Source organism: Chiloscyllium punctatum, chromosome 2 (assembly GCF_047496795.1).
Source record: "Chiloscyllium punctatum isolate Juve2018m chromosome 2, sChiPun1.3, whole genome shotgun sequence".
Classification (NCBI taxonomy): Eukaryota; Metazoa; Chordata; class Chondrichthyes; order Orectolobiformes; family Hemiscylliidae; genus Chiloscyllium; species Chiloscyllium punctatum.
The window spans coordinates 73,066,745-73,084,550 of NC_092740.1; the positions used below are offsets into that span (position 1 = coordinate 73,066,745).

Below are 17,806 nucleotides of genomic sequence, written 5' to 3' on the forward strand. Positions count from 1 at the left end.
AGTATTTACCATGATGAAAAATCTCTTCTTTAACAAAAAAATTTATTGCTTTCTTTCTTCACTGCATCCTATTTGGCAGAAACTATTTTCCTTCTCCCACTTCATCGGAATGAGAGAGTAGAAGTGAAGACAGGACAGAACCACTAGTGCTGATGGTGAATGCAATTTACATCAACAATTGGAAAAGGTTAGAGCAGAAATACTTTCCCAGTAAAATTACAGAATTATAGAATGGCTACAGCACAAAGGGAGGCCATTTGGCCTGTCGTGTCACTGAATGATCTCTGAATCAACAACTCACCTATTCTGGTGCCTTCTGGGGCCTTCTCCCCATAAAACCCCAATATTCCTCCTTTTCAAATAATAGTCCATCTTTCTCTTGGGTACCTGTGTTGATGAGTGTAAAAGCACCACTTAATGCTGAATGCTTTACTTAACCCTTACATTTTAAAAGATGTTTGTTTTAAATTCCCATTACGATAGGGGATGCATTGGCCAGCTAATGGGAGCAAGTCATGTGCTGAAACCTCCAAGAATGGAATAGATCATGGTTGGCAATCTTAGGTCTGTTGCACCCTCGTCTTCTCAGGTAGGTGATAGTGCCTGAGCATCAATTAACTTCTACCTGGTGATTTCTTCTTGATTTCTTCCAGATGGGGGAGAAAACAAATACATAATTTATTCCCCTGTTGAGTACCTAGACCTGCTGAGTTTGGCCAGCAGTTTCTGATTTGTTTCAGATCTCCAGCATCCACAGTTCTTTGTTTTATTTTGCTGCTTCTATTGTAAGCTGTCCTCAACACTTGACGATCATTTGCCACTGATTGTCCAAGAAGCTCTTGTTCTTCTTTGATGCCCTTTGCCATTAATAAGGCCTTTAACCATTGTTATGAACATGTGGGGTTAGTATAGGTTGGAGGGTATTTTTGGTGGCACACATCAATGGGCCGAAGGTCCTCCGCTGTAATGTCTGATTCTCTGATTCTGCTTTAACAGATGGCTAACCTAACATTGTTTTCAAATCTAAATTATTACAAAAATACTTTGTAATTAATATTTATTGGAGAAATTTAGTTTTAAAGAATTGTGGAAAGACTGATGTGTTTCAAGTTTTATGTAAATATCTGGAGTGGTTTGTTTAAAAGAGATATTTGAAACATCACTGCGAACATTTGAAGCTCCTTTTAACAAGGCCTCCTGACATTATATGACTGATGATAACTGCTTGTCCTACTGTAGGATCCTGCTGGGCCTGTTGGAACAGTGACTGGATGGACAGCACTTTTGGTGTCTGAAATTGTTTGGGGAGCAAGAACCCTTTGAGGCAGAGCTTCCCAGCTGATCTCTCCTAATTCAGAGAACAACCATCTTGTTGTGTTCAGAGTGAAACCCATTCGTTCTTCTGAGTGATTGAAGAAACTTCAACATGGTACTTTTTGAGCAAGATTCCAAGGACTACTACCATGCTTGATAAATGACTTGACACCAAATGCCAGGATGTCAAAGCAACAGACTCCAGAATAGTCGAAGCTTTATTCTTATGCTTTCAAGAATTATCCTCATCGCTAGAGAGTGCTTTATTTTAAATAAACCACTGCAGAGAGATATCTATTTTCTCTTCCTGATATATATAGAGTTATTTATAAAGTTAAAAATCACACAACACTAGGTTATAGTCCAACAGGTTTAAATGGAAGCACACTAGCTTTTGGAGTGATGCTCCTTCATCAGGTGATAGTGGAGGGGTCAATCCTAATACACATAATTTATAGCAAAAATTTACAGTGTGATGTAACTGAAATTATACATTGAAAAATTGATTGTCTGTTAAGCCTTTCATCTGTTAGAATACAGTGATAGTTTCCCTTCTTTCATGTGTAAATCACAAAATCATTTTTTTTAAAGTTAGCTGTTAACAAAGGTTATAGCTAGACAATATGTTGAAGGTGTTAGCCTCCTGTGTTCTCTGTCTATGCCATGATGTTTAGATTGATTCTAATCTAAAAAGTGAGATAACGGAGTTTTACGTAAATTCATGCAGTTTTTGAGCTCAGAGTTCTACACGAATGCATGCAGTTTTTGAGCAAAGTACAATGTAACCCTGAAAGTACAAATTCACCCCACAAAATATATGTGTGCATGTGGGTCTTTGTCTGTCTATGTGTGTGTGTCTGTCTGGGTTGGGGGTTGTGAGTGTGAGAAAGTGTGTGTGTGTGTGTGTGTAGTGAGTGCAGAGTGTCTTAAGTCTGTGAGGGGATGCATGTGTGAGTGTGGGAGTGTGTGTGTCTGTAAGGGTGTGTGTGGGTGTCTGTGTGTGTGTCTGTGTGTTTGTGTGTCCGTGTGTATGTGTGTATAGAAGTGCCTGTGTGTGTGTGAGAGTGTGTGTGTGAGTGTGTGTGTAGGAGTATCTGTGTGTGTGGAGAGTGCAATGGTGATCACCTGTAATGTGACATGAACCCAAGGTCCCGGTTGAGGCCCTCCCTATGGGTACCGAACTTAGCTATCAGCCTCTGCTCGGCCACTTTCCTCTGCTGTCTGTCCCAAAGTCCACCTTGGAGGATGGTCACCCGAAGGTCTGAGGCTGAATGTCCTGGACCACTGAAGTGTTCCCCAACTGGGAGGGAACCCTCCTGTCTGTTATTTATAGGGATATTCATAACGTTTCAGAAAAGATTTACAAGGATGTTGCCAGGGTTGGAGGATTTGAGCTGTAGGGAGGGGGTGAATAGGCTGGGGCTGTTTTCCCTGGAGTGTCGGAGACTGAGGTTTATAAAATCATGAGACATATGGATAGGATAAATAGACAAAGTCTTTTCCCTAGGATGGGGGAGTCCAGAACTTGAGGGCATAGGTTTAGGGTAGAAGGGGAAAGATATAAAAAAACCTAAGAGCAACTTTTTCACTCAGAGGGTGGTATGTGTATGGAATGAGTTGCCAGAGGAAGTGGTGGAGACTGGTACAATTGCAACATTTAAGAGGCATTTGGATGGGTATATGAATAGGAAGGGTTTGGAGGGATATGGGCCAGGTGCTGACAGGTGAGACTAGATTGGGTTGGGATATCTGGTCAGCATGGACAAGTTGGACCGAAGGGTCTGTTTCCATGCTGTACATCTCTATGAGTCTATAACTCTATATCATAGAAGTACTAAGCATTCTTCTTTAAGCCCACATTTTGAAAGCTTTATTATTTGATTACATATTATTCAGGTTTCTGAGATATAGATAACTGTTAATTAAGAATAACACATGAGTAACTATTTTCTTGTATACAGATTTGTTTGGTTTGTGTCTGCAAACAAATACCTTTAATAGAAAACACCTTTTGCCAATTAAATTGTACTGATAACTTCAAAGATGAATTTAACATTTTTTATATCCATTTGACCGAGGTACATGTATTTGTCCACTTAGAGTTATAGCGTTATACAACACGGAAACAGACCTCTCGTCCAATCAGTCCATGCTGAACATAATCCCAAATTAAACTAGTCCTGCCTGCCTGCTTCTGGCCATATCCCTCCAAATCTTTCCTATTCATGTACTTATCCAAATGTCTTTTAAATGTTGTAATTGTACCGACATCCACCATTCCCTCAGGAAGTTCATTCCACACGCGAACAACCCTCTATGTAAAAACTTTGCCCTTGTGTCTTTTTCAAATCTCTCTCGTCTCACCTTAAAGGTAATTCTTTAAGTTGGGGATTTGATTTTGTGGAAGCTTTACCAAAAATCAGTAATTTGGTTTTCTTAACATTATTTTTTTATTCTAAATTCCTCACTTACATTGTTAACATCATTTACAGCCCATTGCAATAGCTCTTTAGTCTCAGACATCAACAGAATATGATCTGCATATATAAGATTGTGTTTCTATCACATTTACTTATCCTTTCAACATTTCTACTGATTATAAACATTACCAAGTGTAGGGGTGTACTGTACATGTTTATAACAAATGGCTCATATCTGATCACATAAAATGGCCAAAAAACAGAAAGAGGCAGCCTGCCTTAGAATTAAAACGCAAGATGGCTGAGAGGAGATAAATAAGACTAACAGTCTGTTTCAGCCTTTAATTAAAGAAAATGACAACATCTTTGAACAAAGTCACACCAAGGCCATGATTTCCCGTTCCAGACAATACTGATATGGGCATGTCTGTAAAATAGACAAGCAACTAATCTTAGCCCACATTAATGGAAAAGCAACTGCCCCTGCGTATGAATGAATACCAGGCATGGGGTAAGCCCAGTCAACTTTTAAACTCATTATCAGAACAACAGTTAAAGTTATTTTGTAGTTGTTTCTTTAAAATTAATTACTCTGCAATAAGTTCTCATGAGAAATTCCCTTGGGATTCTAAGGATAACTTTTAGCATGAAGAATATATACATGCAACCAACACTTAATAATTAAGTATTAAAGAAAAACCATTTAGACCAGGATGTGAAAGTTAGTTAACTTCAGGAATTACCATCATGCACCTGGACAAAATAGATTGCTTACAGACTATTAAACACAAAGTACTAAGAGAAGGAGAAGCTGTATTTAACTTACTCTTTATAACTAACTTCCTAACAAAAATCAATTTTACAAATCTTATAGCAACTAGTTGAAACTAACTGTCTTTTGGATTTTTGCACGCATAATTAGGACAGTGGGCAAAATAACAGTAATAACTGAATTTGACAAAGACAGTACATGAAATACAAGAAATAATTGAATTTAAACCATCTCTAAAGCCTGCCTGAGAGGCCTGAAGGATTATAGCAATAAATTTTGTATTCCGAGTGAATGGGATGCACAGAAAGATCCCAAGCCCTAGAGATTACAGAGTTCGTTAAACACCATGAGATTATGAGAACATAAGGCTGGACATGGGAATGCTCATCACTGATTAGGTGTTTTACCAGATTGGGTGTATGGACTAGAGGGAAGGGCTGTGCCCACGTTGTATGTGATCATTATAATACAGCAATGCATAAAATACTGCTTTTCACTGCCCGAGTTACAATGTGTCATTGACCTATCTTGACTGATCTGAGCCAAAGATTAAGCGAATAATTGAGTTCGTAGGATGAGGCGAGATTCAGGGAAGATCGTTTAGCCCTCTCCATGCTTTAACTGGTTTCCGAATGAATAAACTTCCCCTTGCCTGCGTTCTGCCTGCCTCCTAAGTTTTCATTCCCTGTTATGGGAAAACGCTCCAATACCAAGTAAAGCAATTAAATAAGCATGGCAACAAAACACAACCCTGACGTACTCCTCATTTGATTTGTGTTTCATTTAAAACATTTTTTAAATTTTTATTCATTTACAAAATTTCATAATACTCTTAGGTCTTGCCTATTCATTCCTATCTGTTGACATGCAATAAATGTTCACAATTCACAATATACCATGTTAATGGTTTATTCATCATCTATGAAACATATGTACACTTCTTCATCTATCCCACATGTGTCCTCCATGGATAGTTCACATCTGAATATTGTTTTGTGCATTTGTTTGCCAGATTTAATAACTTTTGATTGGAATGCCTTACAAGAATCGATCCACCACTCCCTTCAAAGGTTTAAAAAACCGTGCTTCTGCTGCATCAAAGACTTCCAAAGTTGCACAGTCGGCTGAGGGACAATAAATCTTCTTAACTCTGCCCTAAAAGAGCAATCTCTAATTTTAAATGGTGCTCCCTGGACTCACTCACCCGCACCAGGATACATTCTTCCCATGTCCACCTTCTCCAGACCATTCAGAATTTCTATACTCCAACCTCACTCTTCTAATATCCAGTGGAAAAGGCCTGTCCAACCTTTCCTCATAAGATACACATTTATAACAGATGTCAGTCTGATAAAATCTCCTCTGAATCACCTCCAACAAATTTACACTGCTCCTTAGATAAGGAGACTAAAACTGCATATAGTATTTGAGATATGGTCTCACCCACGCCATGTGTAACTCATAGAGTCATAGAGATGTACAGCACGGAAACAGACCCTTTGGTCCAACTCATCCATGCCACCCAGATACCCTAACTTAATCTAGTCCCATTTGCCAGCACTTGGCCCGTATCCCTCTAAACCCTTCCTATTCATGTACACATCCTATAAATGTTGCAATTGTACCAGCCTCCAACACTTCCTCTGGCAGCTCATTCCATACATGCACCACCCTCGACATGCAAATATTGCCCCTTAGGTCCCTTTTATATCTTTCCCCTCTCACCCTAAACCTATGCCTTCTAGTTCTGGACTCCCCCACCCCAGGGAAAAGGCATTACTTATCCTATCCACGCCCCTCATGATTTTATTAACATCTATGAGGTCACCCCTCAGCCTTTGATCCTCCAGGGAAAACAGCCCCAGCCTGTTCAGCCTCTCCCTATAGCTCAACTCCTCCAACCCTGGCAATATCCTTGTAAATCTTTTCTGAACTCTTTCAAGTTTCACAACATCCTTCCGATTGGAAGGAGACCAGAATTGCACGCAATCTTCCAAAAGTGGCCTAACCAACATCCTGTACAGCTGCAGCATGACCTCCCAACTCCTGTACTCAATGTTTTGACCAATAAAGGAAAGCATACCAAATGCCATCTTCTCTATCCTATCTACCTGTGACTCTGCTTTCAAGGAATAATGAAGCTGCACTCCAAGGTCTCTTTGTTTAGCAACACTCCCTCGGTGTATAAAATCCTTAGTTTTTTATTCAATTTCTCTCATAATAAAGAATTCCATCCCATTAGCCTTCTTGATTACATGCTAAGTCTTTATCTAACTTTTTGTAACTCATGCATTAAAATGCTTAAATCCCACTGCACCTGGGATTTCTCCTGCTATTCTCCATTTACGTAACACTCTTTCATCTAACTGAAGTGGACAACTTCACTTTTTTCCATATTCCACTTGCTCAGCCAGACTTTTGCCGTGCACTCAACCTATCAAAATACTTCTACAAACATACTATTTTAACTATCCTGTGTCATCTGTAAATTCAGTTACCATATCGTCACTGTCCTCTGAGTCAATGGTGCAAGTTGCAAAGTGTTGAGGGCCCAACACAGACTTCACTCACCACATCCTGCCAATCAGGTAATGTTTTCTACCTATAGCCAATCTTCTCTCCATACTTCTATGTTGTCCCTTACACCATGAGCTTTCATTTTCCACAAAACATCTTTAACGTAGCACCTGTGGAAACACCCTGCGGAAATCTAAGTACAATACCTACTGGCTCCCTTTAATCTACCGCACATGTTATTCCTTCTAAATATTATTTCCTCTTCATGAAACCATGCTGACTGTTCCCCAATTATCTTGTGTTTCTCTAAGTGCCTAACTATAATCTTTTTAATGGTCAATTCTAACACCATATTTATGACAGATGTCAAGCTAACTAACCTATGGGGGTTTCCTGTTTTCTGCCTCCATCTTTTCTTGAATAGAAGGGTTACATTTGCTACATTTCAATCCAACAAAACCTTTTCTGAATCAAGGGAATTTTGGAATATTAACCCAATGCATCTACTACCGCAGCAACATTCTCTTTCAAGATGCTCGTATGAATTGCATCTGGAACCAGAGACTTGACAAACCATAGCACCATCAGTTTATTTAGTTCCACTTCCCTGGTGATTATAACTCCACTAAGTTACCTTTCCTTCCACCTCCTAATTTACAGCCATTACAGGAATGTTTTTCATATCTTCCATAATGAAGACAGAAGTAAAACGTTTGGTTATTTTATCCAACATTTCCTTGTTATCTATTAATTCTTTTCATTCTTACTCTGCGGAGCACCAACGTTTCATAATATTCGTGTTCTGTAATGCTACTCTCAGAATATGACTCAAATGTTCAGTGCAGTTAAATACCCCTGGCTTCTTTGGTACCTTAATGAAAAGAGAGTGATTCATGTCTTTTGATATTACACCTGTATTGTTGCACTGATTGGTAATAACCTTTATGCCTACTTCATCTAAAACCTGGATCATACCTGTAGAAAGCATTCTGAATAACAGCTACTTTGTCTGCTTTGAGTTCTCTCATCGTTTTTTTTCCAGTTCTTCTACCATAATTTCACATCCATTTAATTGGTCTCTTTTGGTGGTTCCACTTTTATCAAGGTACAGTTCATAGAACATATAATACAAAACAGTACAGCACAGCAACAGGCCCTTCATCCCATTATATCTGTGCAAACCATGATGCCATTCTACACTAATCCCATCTGCCTGCACGTGGTCCATATTCCTCTATTCTCTGCCTGTTTATGGCCCATTTAAATTTCTCTGAGACAGTGCTAGCATATCTACTTGCACCACCTCCTCTGGCGGTATGTTCCAGGCATCTACCATCCTCTATTTGAAAGACTTTCTTCACACATCTCATTTAAACCTTTCCCCTCTCCTCTTAATCTCATGCTCCTTTGTATTTGACAGTACCAACCTGGGAAAAGGACTCCAACTATCCACCCTATCTATGCATCTTATAATTTTATCAGGTTGCCCCTCAGCCCCCAATGCTCTAGCTAAAGCAATCCTTACACTCCAATCCAAGCAACATCTTGGTAAACTCCTTTGCACCCTCTCCAAAGCCTCCACATCCTTTCTATAGTGTGGTCACCAGAACTGCACACAATATTCCAAATGTGCCCTAACTAAAGTTTTATATAGCTGCAACATGATTTGGCAACTTTTACACTTAATGCCTATCCGATTAAGGTAATCTATCCATATAAGTATTTTGCCACCTTATTCGCTGTGCTGCCATTTTCAGGGAGCTACGGACTTGTACCCCAAGATTCCTCTGTGTATCAATGCTCCTAAGAGTCTTGCCATTTACTGTAAACTTTCCTCTTGCATTTGATCTCCCAAAATGCATCACCTCACACTTCTCTGGATTAAACGCCATCTGCCATTTGTCTACCCAACTTTCTGAGCTATATCCTGCTGTATCCTTTGACAACCTTCCTCACTATCTGAAACTCCACCAATATTCACCTACAAACTTATTAATCAAACTACCAAATCAAAATCATTTATATACATTACAAACAACAGTAGTTCCATCTCTGGCCCTTTGAACACCACTGGTCACAGACTGCCAGTCAGAAAAAAAAATCCCTCCACAACTATCCTATATTTTCTAAGTTTAAGCTAATGTTGTACCCAACTTACTAACTCACTGTGGATCCCACATGACTTAATCTTCTGGACAAGCCTCCCATGGGGGATCTTGTCAAATGCTTAGTCCATGTAGACTAGAAAAGTCCATGTCGATTATGTACAGTACCCTAGCCTCATCAATCATCTTAAATATTCACTTACATATTCTTCCCAATTTGTCATAATTTCAAATAATATATTCACACATCTGTCTCTGATAGATTCACCATCTTTATTTTTTGAAGCTGTCATCTTTTTTGTTGAATCACAAATTATTGTATTGTTTCTTTGTTAATTTGGTTTATTTCATCTTGGGTACGTTTCACTTTCATTGCATTGTTGTACTCACCATGTCAAGTTTTTGTCTGAGTCACATAACATTACTTGTCATGGTTTTCTTTTCTGCTGTAATTTTCTTTGGAACTTTAGTCACGCTCTCTTTCAACTTCGCCCATTTGTTTACAACTTTACCCTTGTCTGCATCTCTTTGTACAGATTCACTGCATGTCAATCACATTGTTAATGTCAATCCTTCATTTTTGTCTTCTCTCTAAATATCTCATACCTAAATAAAGATTTTTCTTAATTTGAACTCTGCATTGTTTCTTGTATTTTCACAGCTAAAGACATCGTGACTGGGTTATGATCAGATCCAATGTTTTTCTTTCTTCAAATGTGGGTGTCACAGATAAGACCAGCACTTGTGCCCCATCGCTAACTCCCCTCAAAGTTAAGCACATTGTTGTGGCTCTGGAGTCACATGACCAGGTAAGGGTGGCAGATGTCCTTCCTAAAAGGCATTAATAAATTAAATGGACTCTTGTGACAATTGGCTTATTGTTACCCTTTACTTTATTTGAATTTTATGAACAGTTGTGATGGGATTTGTACCCATGCTCCCAAAGCATTTCTTGAGTATCTGGATTACTACTTAAAAATGTGTTGCTGGAAAAGCGCAGCAGGTCAGGCAGCATCAAAGGAACAGGAGAATCAATGTTTCGGGAATAAGCCCTTCTTCAGGATTACTAGCCCAGTAACAGAACCACCACACCAGCTCCTCCCCGTAATACTGTAGTTTTTTACTTATCATACACAGTTCCTAATTCTTTGGTTCATCATAAGATGGCTCAGGCAGCTTAGGAAATTCAACATGTCCATTCAGACCCTTACCAACTTTTAGAGAAGCACCATAGAAAGCATTCTATCCAGGTGAATAACAGCCTGGTACGGCAACTGCTCTACACAGAACAGTAAGAAACTACAAGAAGTTGTGCACACAGCCCAGACCATCACAGAAGCCAACTTCCCATCCATGGACTCCATTTCTCATTGCCACGGAAAGACTGTCAATCTGGAAGTGCTCTCTTCCACCCTCTTCCGTCAGGCAGAGGATACAGAAGTTCAAAGACATGCACCAACAGGTTCAAGAACAGCTTCTTCCCTGCTGTTATTAGACTATTGAATGGATTCTCTAATTTCAAATCTAATGTAGATCTTGTTTTGTGCACATCATGTCCAGCCGTAACCTAGTATGCTTCAGTCTGCCTAAATACCCTATGATCTTTATATCCTTGTCTGCTATGATCTACCTGTACTGCTTGCAAAACAAAACTTTTCATTGTACTTAGATACATATGACAACAATAAACAATAACAATAAAAATAAGATGATCTATTTGGTTTTGATGATGATCTTTTCCATGAATACAGCCTTCTCTTAAACAGAATGTCCATGATTATAAAGTTTTGTTTTTTGATTTTATAAATTGTAATATGATCAGTTTCACAAAGTTCAATCCATTTTGACCCACATTCATTGATTGTATCTGAACCAAGTTTTCCTGTGACTGGATAATCTTTCTCTTACTCTACTTTTGCAATCAAACCACTCAAGATGACTGGCTATTTGTTTGTCTTAATGCACATTTAAAATTTATTTTCTGTTCAAATATATCTTCATCAATAAGCTGGTGTTGCAGCATGTACCTGGCAGTCATATTGAAAGCATTTCCATCTAACTTCACTATCAAGATTCTGTTAGAAATGGGTCAAAAAGTTATCATAGAGTTAAGAGTCTTCTTTTCAGCAATATGGCAGCACCATGCTTATAATCATCACCTTCTGAATGAACCTATTCTTCCACTGCTATCTTTGGCGTTCTGATCCATCTCGTCTCAGTCATAGCAAGAATGTCAATGTTCACATCTGCAGTTTGCCTTTTGACCTTGTTACTGTTTTCAGCTTTCAATAAACATCCTTTTCTGCTAAGTTGAACACTTTTCCTCTCAAATTCAGAAGCCTGTTCTCAGATTCAAGCTGTCCTTTGGAATTTAAACTGACATTGTCACTGTTTGGTGTCCTGATCTGAGTCACATCTTCCACATTTAAGTGAATCCATTGTAAGGCCCTTAGTATCTTTCTTTCCAACTTGTCTTTCTAGCTATGGAATGATGCTCCCTATGGTCCCATCTTTTTCCGAGGTGACTGCTCACAAGTCTCCATTGTCATGTTGCTGATATCTGCCTTCAGAGTCATTTCCCTCTTTCTAGAATCATCTGCCTGTTCCATTTGTTCAAGATTTTACCCACATATAGGAACGACATCTTTTATCTTCACTAGAAAAGGTTGATGATAGTTTCACTTGGTTTAGCACTTCAGCTGAGGTGAGGTACATTAGCAGCTGTCTACTGGCATAAGGGAGAGCTTTTGGGTGGGGCATCAATGAGCCTCAGCCAAATACACTAACCGTGTTGCCAGAGTGACTCATCCTAGCCCTACCCTGTATGTGCTCCCAGTTTTGTTTTTAATTCATTAGGTAAGATTTCCACTCCTTGAGGTGACAAGAATAATGGGAAGCATGATGAATTAAGAATGCAAAATTTAGATTCCCACCTCCCGCATAAACCTTTGTAATGAAGGTCTCCATCCTCAGGTTTCAAAACCATTTTCTCACTATCAGGTGGCAAGAGGGCAATGTACATGCATTGGCATCTCAATAATTACACTATTCACTAGAATTGACTTCCTCCTCTCAATTCTGCCCAATCAAGGTACCAGATGCTATTGAAACTCAAATATGTACACCAAGCATGTATCTTAATCAAACATGCACACCTAAATATATGAGTTAGGAGTAGGAGTATGCCATTCAGCCCCTCAAGTGTGCTCTGTAATTTAATAAAACAATGGCTGATCAGATTGTCACCTCAACTCCACACTTACATCTACCTCTGATGACCTTTCACCTCTTGCTTATCAAGAAGACATCCTCCTCTGCCTTTAAGATATTCAAAGACTATGTTTCCATGGCCTTTTAAGGAAGAGAGTTTTAAGGAGAGTTTTTAAAAAAGCCTGATGTCTGTCAGAAGTGGGCAATCCCTTACTTCTAGATCAACTTCTCCTTGTTCTTGATTATACCACAACAGAAAACATTTTCTCCACATCCAGGTTGTCATGATCCCTTGGATCTTAAATGTTTCAATCAAGTCAGCTTTTATCTTTTAACTCTAACAGGTACAAGCCAAGCCTGTCCAACCTCTTCTGGCTGTTCCAGGTATTAGTTTAGCAGACCGTTAATGAACTCCTACGCATTCACATCCTTACCTAATTGAGGAAATCAATATGTTGCCCAGTACTCCAGGTGCGGTGTCACCTATGGTGTGTATAACTGCAACATAATGTCACTATTTTGTGCACAATTCTCCTTAATATGAACATTTTATTATTTTCTTTCCTTGCTGTGCCTGCATTCTAACCTTTTGCAGTTCATGCAATGAGGCACCCAGAGACCTCTGTAACTCAGAGATCTGCAGTCTCTCACCATTTAGAAAATGTGATTCATTTTGACTCTATCTGCCAAAATAGACAATATTACATTTTCTCACATTACAATTGATTTGTCAGAACTTTGCTCCTTCACTTAACTCCCTTTGGAATTTTTCTTGCCTTTGGAAAGTATTCCAAAATATCCCCTTAAACATTTGTCACTACACAACAATTGACGTATTCCTTAACCCACATTGCTAGTTCACTTGAACTAGCTCTGCTTTTATGCCATCATAATTACCTTTATTTACATTTAAAATACTAGTTGTGGACTCACTCTTCTCTCCCTCAAACTAAATATAAAACTCAATCACGTTAATATCGTTGCGACTTAAATGAGCTTTCACACTGAGGTCATGAGTTAATCCTATCTCATTACACAATATCAGGTCTAGGATAATCTACTCTCTGGTCAATTCCAGAATGTGCTTTCCTCAGAAACTATCCAGAAAACAATTAATTAATGCCTTTTCTGGGCTACTTTGTCCATCTGATTTTTCCAGTCTGGAAGTAAATTAAAATCCCCAGTGATTAGCGAGAAAACTCCTTGTATTACTTCATTAGTCAGGCAGCTCACTAAAAACTAGTCCCTGGAGAGCGTCCGGAGATTATTACTTTTGTGGTTCTGTATTTTCATTTCATGCTACACTTACATATTGCCCATGCAGAACCCCTTTCTTTGTCCTGTCCATGTCAGTGATACCTACATAGACCATGACAACTGGATCACTCCCCTGTTACTGTAAGCTCCTCTTCAGCCCTGAACTGATGTTCTGTCATCTGGTACCGATAGGCAACACAGCTTTGTGGATCCTCACTCTTTGTTGCAGAGAAATGTGCTGATCTTCCACTATATTATCCCCCCCTACCACTATATTCCCTAATGCTCCCACCACTTTAATAGCTCCCTGCACAATGATGCCATGATCCTGCTGATTGACCCTGTAGAGGTCTGTTTATCCAAACAAGCCAAAATTACCTCAAAATTGTTGGATAAGCCTGAAGATCTGAAGAGAATTCATATTAGACTTGAAATGTTACCTCTCTCTATCCACAGACACTTGGGCCTGCTGAAGTTCTCTAGCACTTCCTGTTTTATTTCAAATTTCCATCATTTGTACTTTTCAGACTGTATAGCCTTGTGAAACACTGGCACAATGGCAGAGTCAGACTGAGTGGTGCCCTATGACTATGAGATAGCTGAAAAAACATGGTGCTATTTGTTCTTTTGCAGTACAGGAGATCATTGACTTTGTGTTCAGCACAATTTTCCAGTCCATTAGTGTGAAACAACGGCAATGACCTTAGCCCAGGCTGAAAGTCTCCTGTGCAGTTATCCTGGAAGAGATTGTCCCTACATCAGTGATCTGGTCCAGTAGCCTCTGGAGGGCAGCACTGATGAATCGGGAGCCAGCATGGCTTTCATAGGAGGCACCTCTAAGCTCCTATACCACGGGCTAAGGGCTTCTACCTGGTTTGCAGCATCTAAAGTGGTACCCAGTCAACCTTTAAAACTGGCACAGGAACGTTCAAACCCAGAAGGTGCTGCCAGTGACAAGAACCTCTGGCTTGCTTGCCATGTGGTTTGCTGAGTACTTCTGTGTGTTGATAATAAGCTGAGGGACACATGATCAAGCGGGATACCTCTGCCCTGAGCTTTGGTGGATTTGATGCCATCCTGCAAAATCAAGGTCTTTTTCTTAACTTTCAAATGGAAAATATCAGCCCTTTCCAAATAAAATATGCTTGTAGTTACGAATACTTCAATCAAATGTGTAGGATTGATAGGACTTAAGTCTGGCCATTAAAATCACTAGCCTATTTGAAAAAGTGATTTATGTAGCATATTTGGGGCAACATTTAGATATAAATAGCAATATATATATCTTACATTGAAATTTCACTAGCAATTTATTTCCACCAGCAATAATTTTAAAAGATCCATATTAAATGGATTGACTGTATAGATTCCACTCTATGTTAAATAAATGCTTTTCAATTTGTTCAAAGGGTCAGTGGCTGGCCTCTTACATTGGATAAGTACAGTTGCATTTGACCAGCAACATAAAATATCACATTCAAGATAGCAAGGTGTCAGGACTTGCTTTCAAAATTGTTGACACCGCTCTGTGCCTTCTTGTAGCTGTTTTGGTTGTACATGCAATTCATGTCCTTTCATTGCCACTTTAAAACCACTTCAAATAATTACCTTACTCCAAGGCATCACTTAACATTGTGTCATCAATCTGAAAGATTACTATTTTGCTCTCTCTCTCTCTCGCTACACATTGGCAAGTCTTCTTTATGCTTCTTCAATTCCAATCTCGGCCACCTTCTCAATTTTGCCTGCTTCGTCATTAGTGACCACACCTTCTGCTGCCATGGCCCTTGGCTCCATAATTCCCCTTGATATCACTGTCTCCTCCTTTCAGATACTCCTTGAAACCTACCTGTCTGACAAGTGGTTAGTCACCTATTCTCAAATCTCTGTATATAACTTGCAGTTTGGTATCGATTTCTGTTTGATGCCCTTGCTGTGAACAGCCTGGTGACATTGAGAAAACAAGTACCAGTTGTGGTCTTATTACTGTGATGGGCTGTGTGAAATGTTGGTGTTAGAGTGGAGAGGAGATATCCTTGACCACCATTTGATGCTATTGAATATTTTTAATCACAGCAGTCAGGTCTTCAGGGTCATATTTGGGAATTGAGCTTCCTTGGCACCCGCTACCTTTCCCTTCTCAACTTGTGCCTTGAGGACCTCTTGATCCTCGATGCAGATTAACCTTCTCTCCACCTACTCATCTCCATTACTAAGGCCTCCAGCTTTGCATCTGTCTGGTCCACTTGCTGTACATTCCTTACAGCCAAATTTCCAGAAATAGTTGCAGCAGTTTTTGTTGCATGAGTGCAGTTCCACTTCAGGAGCGGCGTATTGCCTTCAGGAGGCCCAGCTTAACTGAGCATTATGTGTGCACCTGATGCCCCTGCTAAACATACAGCCAATTGTCTCAGAGGTTCATGAGAATAAGCAGCTCCCTGCAACTTATCCTGCTCCTTATTTCAACGGACCAGGAATACAGGATTGCAATGCTCAGTTACCAAAGTCTGATATTGGGCCTAATTCGATGTTTCCCAAAACTGCTATAACAATTATGGTCAGCTCCAGCAGCTTAATTCAATCTGATCCTCTAAGGTAAAGATTTGTTCCATAAGAGCTTGTGCAAATTTTAGTGTGAAAGCTGTAAAATCCAAGAAACTAAACCATTCAGCAGTTTCATCACCCACATCTATCGCAATGAATAACTGTTTGCTACCAACATTGATGTATCAATGATCAACGAGGACAAAATAGTGCCCCTGGGGAAGATAGAATAGGAAAAGGAAAACTTGTCATATCAGATGGCTGAATATTAATTACTTGAATCCCAAAAGGGTAATATTTCATATTGTATCAACAATTCTTCCTGGCTCCGCGTATTGGTACAGTGAGAATAATTTGTGAGTTTGTCTCCCAAATGCTGCAAATTCCCAATGACCGCTTCATCAGGAGAGACCAGACAGCAAGAATGTAGGTGTTCTCTTTGAGAAAAGACAGAAATAAATTAAATCTGAGGACAAGTAACCCTGAGGACACACTTGCAAATCTTTTAGCAGCAAATGACTAGAGTGGAATTGACAGGTATAGCAGCTGATCAGCTGCTTGCTCTTCTAGCAGTAAATAGCACAAGGACACAGAGACTTGGGTGAGCAAATAACAACAAAATCTTCAATATGAAGAAAGATAATGTTTCTGAAAGCCTTACATGTCAGACTTTGACTTGATTTGCTTTCCAAATTCAATCATCATTACAGCATGCTATCAATTGACTTTCTCTGTGCCAATATTTAGTTTATTTTAAAATGGATCTTTTTTACTAATTGCGATCCCCCAGCAAGTCTGCAGCTGTAAGTCCCTGGTTGGGAGGAGTTTTCACTGTCTCCTGTCTTTCTCTGGAGCATTTTCATCAAATGTACCAGTGGTAGCAAGTATATAGGAGATAGAGTAGCTTAAACAGCAACATTCCTGATTTGGCATTTAATTGCATAAATATTAAGTACTGAAGTTGTTATGTGATTTTTCCCTTGTAATGCTGAATGCTGTTTGCCTTGTTCTTATTGATTTTCCAGCAAAATCTGGACCAATATTTAAATATAAATACAATGTAACAAGAAACTAGGGAGTTCACAGTGGTGGATAAAGCTACGTTTTCTCTGACAGGTATTATTGACATTCGAACTTTATACAATCAACACGGGTCTAATTCTATGCTATTTGAGCAAAGTGAATCCTGCCATCCATTTCGGAAAGCTGCACATTATATTTCACAGCAGACAGTATTCATTTGAAACTTGATATATTAATGAAATAAGGAATAATAATCTGAATGCAATGTTTTGCAATAAAGTGCATTTTGAATAGGATACAATGGCCTGAATCTTAACAGAAATTGGCTAAGTTGTTGAGTTTGAATGAGGATTTCTCTCTATGAGTCCCAGTGAATTTTCTGACACTACCATTCCAAACTCACCTCATGAACTATGCAAGGTTCTCCTTCTGATTATCTAGCTTCTCCAACTCATCATGGGTGGAATTTTTGCCACTGCTGGGATATTCCCTGGTTCCTGCATCATCTTGAAAAGCCATGTGGTCAAGTGCTTACAGTGCATGCAGTTTGATAAACTTACCCTGGACATGGCAGTGAATTGGAAATTGGTACTGTGTTCAGTGAACCTGGATGACTGAGGTCATGGTGGTGCAGAAGAGGGCTG

At 39.3% G+C, this 17,806-nt stretch overlaps 1 long non-coding RNA gene across 1 annotated transcript in view; it reads left to right on the forward strand.

Moving 5' to 3' along the window:
- Positions 1–17,806, forward strand: part of LOC140485639 (uncharacterized) — a 160,749-nt gene that overhangs the window by 128,421 nt on the left and 14,522 nt on the right. Inside the window, exon 2 of the long non-coding RNA XR_011962397.1 lies at positions 9,790–9,937. This is a non-coding gene — a long non-coding RNA (uncharacterized lncRNA). The remainder of the gene's footprint in view (positions 1–9,789; positions 9,938–17,806) is intronic.